Below are 2733 nucleotides of genomic sequence, written 5' to 3'. Positions count from 1 at the left end.
ACCAATGCCCATATTAACTAAACTAGTGCATCATCTCAAAGATACTATATTAGTAAAAGGAAACATCTGCTCATAACATTCACCATATTTGCTGGCCCAACATTCAGATTTCTGATCAGTGAAACTCTTTTTCAATGCTGTAAGCTTTTTGAGGAAACTGTGCATGTAACCCCTGGGGCATCTGGTTATTCCCCTTCCAAACACAGTTATTCTCAGACTTTATATCCTTTGAATAACACTTGAAGATAGCATGATAAGCAACATTCAAATTGCTCAACAAATTGAACTATGTTAGATGGTGACTATTTTTTAAATTATTTTTCTTCTAAAAGTATACGTTGTAGAGTTCTTTCAAATAGTCTTACCCCATTATTGTTTTATTTGGTAATTTAAATAATATACACCTTTATAAAATATTTACTACTGCTTCTGTGTACAAGGGAGATGTCGATAAGTATTTATTGGTTGAAATTGTAGTATGCCTATGTTAGGGAATAAGAAAATAAAGAATTCTATATCTTATTTATTATAGCAAAATGTCTTCAATTCTGCATCATTCCTAAACTACTATGGATTTATATATTTTTATTTTTCGAAAACAAAAAATGATGATTCTAGCTAACATTTATTGAGCTCTTACTATGTGCAATACGTATATAAATTAATGCACTAAATATTTTACTTAATGAAGAAAGTATAATTATCCCCATTTAACAGAAGAATACACTGATATCTAAAGAGGTTAAGGAATTTACAAAGGATCAGACAGCTTAATAGTGAAAAAGCCAATACTCAAACCACAAGATACCTACTCTGTCAAAGTGCTATTCTGCCTCCTGCTGTATTTAAATGAACTGTATTCTGTCATTAGAGTTCAATTCAATCCATTCAGCATTTATTGAGCCCCTACTTCGTGCCTGACACCCAGTACCAAAGGGAACACAAAAGATTCAGGGAGGTGAGTTGTTCAACATGAAAATTCATTCCAATGCCCCCTTTAGCAGCACATATACTAAAATTGGAATGATACAGAGAGGATTAGCATGGCCCTTGTTCAAGGGTGACATGCAAATTTGTGAAGGGTTCCATATTTTTTATGGTGTACACCTTAAATTTACACAGTGCTGTATGTCAATTATATGTCAATAAAACTAGGACAAAGAGTATTAGCAACATGTCAATAAATGATACAATAGTGATATGACAAATAAATGAATAAGGTGCGTAAAAAAAGAAAATTCATTTCCCAAGTTTGAAAATTATTTAAAATTCTTAGGTTTTTGATAGAGCACTTGAGTTACTAAATGTTTAAAATCTCCAGAATTTGGAAAACATCCAACTCTCTTGTGTAGATTCCAGCCAAGGACTGGCTTGGTGGGTGTCTCTAGGTTGTAATTTCATAGATTTCTAATTTGCACAACTTGTTCATTGCCTTAGATTGTTTGGACCCTGTCTTGTGATACACTTGGTGTCTTTTACATCCTAGCCAAAGCCGAGTTTATGTCTAAGATAGGTTGTACTTTTAGATTTTGACACTGTGCCTTTAGTTTTCTCAGAGACAGTGCCAAGATCTCCTATTATTATAGGGTTGCCTTAACTTATAATGTTTTTGTCTGATGTTGTGAAACATTTCAGAAGGAGCGTGTGATAGCTTTCTTTTTTTTGCTAATAAGATAAACCTTTGTAGTAAAAAATTTTATAGCCTCTCTTCCACAATTATTTACTCCTTTAACAATTTATATTTTGGGGTTTGAATTTTATGAGCAACCTATACCACCTGACTTATGAAATGAGTTAGAAATTGCCATGTTATGAGGCTGATGGTTAAGTAAAAACAATAAAAAGAAATATTAGGCAATAGGTTATCACTTTTGTAGCAATAAATTATTGAAGACTGAAAATCAGCTAGTTAATGTCATGAGAAATAATATGCCACAGGCATTCAAAATACATTATTGAGATACATGTCAGTCTGGGATGTGTATGTTGTAATGTTGGTTTTTGCAGTTGATTGTCACAGAGTGGAGAAGCTAGAACGTAGGAACATGAATTCAGATTTTACAGTGACACGTGAAATTAGCAAAGGGGTCAGAAACAACCTGAATGATGTCAGATTAGGACAAGTCCTGGGTACATATGCAATAAGATCTTGAGAGCGTTATCTCATATGTCAATCCAGGGAGACTCAGGACATGATTATCAAAGGAAGACCTAGTATTTAAACAGAATAATTCAGCAAATATCTTATCATTCCTTTCCAACCTGTTTCTGAATACATTTTGCAGCAACATTCATGACTGTTGATCTCTTTTAGGTTGTTTTAATGATGAGAATGAAGCCTGTCATGAAGGTAGGCAGGAGGAATGTGGAAGAGGGGGCAGCTACTTGAGTTAGAAAGTTGAATGGCATAATTGCTTAGTACTTCTTTCCTAAAGTAGAAGTGTGCGTTACTTTTACCTTGGCTTTGGCAGTAACGACTATCAGTGAAACAACCCTGAACAATTTCTGAAACACATGTGCATTTTACTGTGTGAATTTTACCTTAACAACAGACTGCGAGCATAGCTGGCCTCTCTAGGACTTTAGGAAGAAAGTCTCGAACAAGTCTTTTGATCCCGCTGTTTAAAGATTTGATAGATTTTTCTTTCTTCTCTCTTGAAGCATTTTCATCCTCATCTGTGTATGTGTGTCTGTTTGTGAGCTGATGGGGCATTTATTGTATATTTTATTTAT

The 2733-nt window shown here is 34.0% G+C and overlaps 1 non-coding gene across 1 annotated transcript; it reads left to right on the top strand.

Annotated features, from left to right (window-relative positions):
- The first annotated feature begins 988 nt into the window (after window positions 1–988).
- On the top strand, window positions 989–1095 carry LOC124248032 (U6 spliceosomal RNA). Its single transcript, XR_006890914.1, has one exon. It is a non-coding gene; the product is annotated as a U6 spliceosomal RNA (small nuclear RNA).
- The last annotated feature ends 1638 nt before the right edge of the window (window positions 1096–2733 follow it).

The sequence above is a fragment of the Equus quagga genome, chromosome 11 (genome assembly GCF_021613505.1).
Source record: "Equus quagga isolate Etosha38 chromosome 11, UCLA_HA_Equagga_1.0, whole genome shotgun sequence".
Taxonomy (NCBI): domain Eukaryota; kingdom Metazoa; phylum Chordata; class Mammalia; order Perissodactyla; family Equidae; genus Equus; species Equus quagga.
Note: the sequence above shows the minus strand (reverse complement) of the source record. Positions and strands in the feature narration are given on the sequence as shown.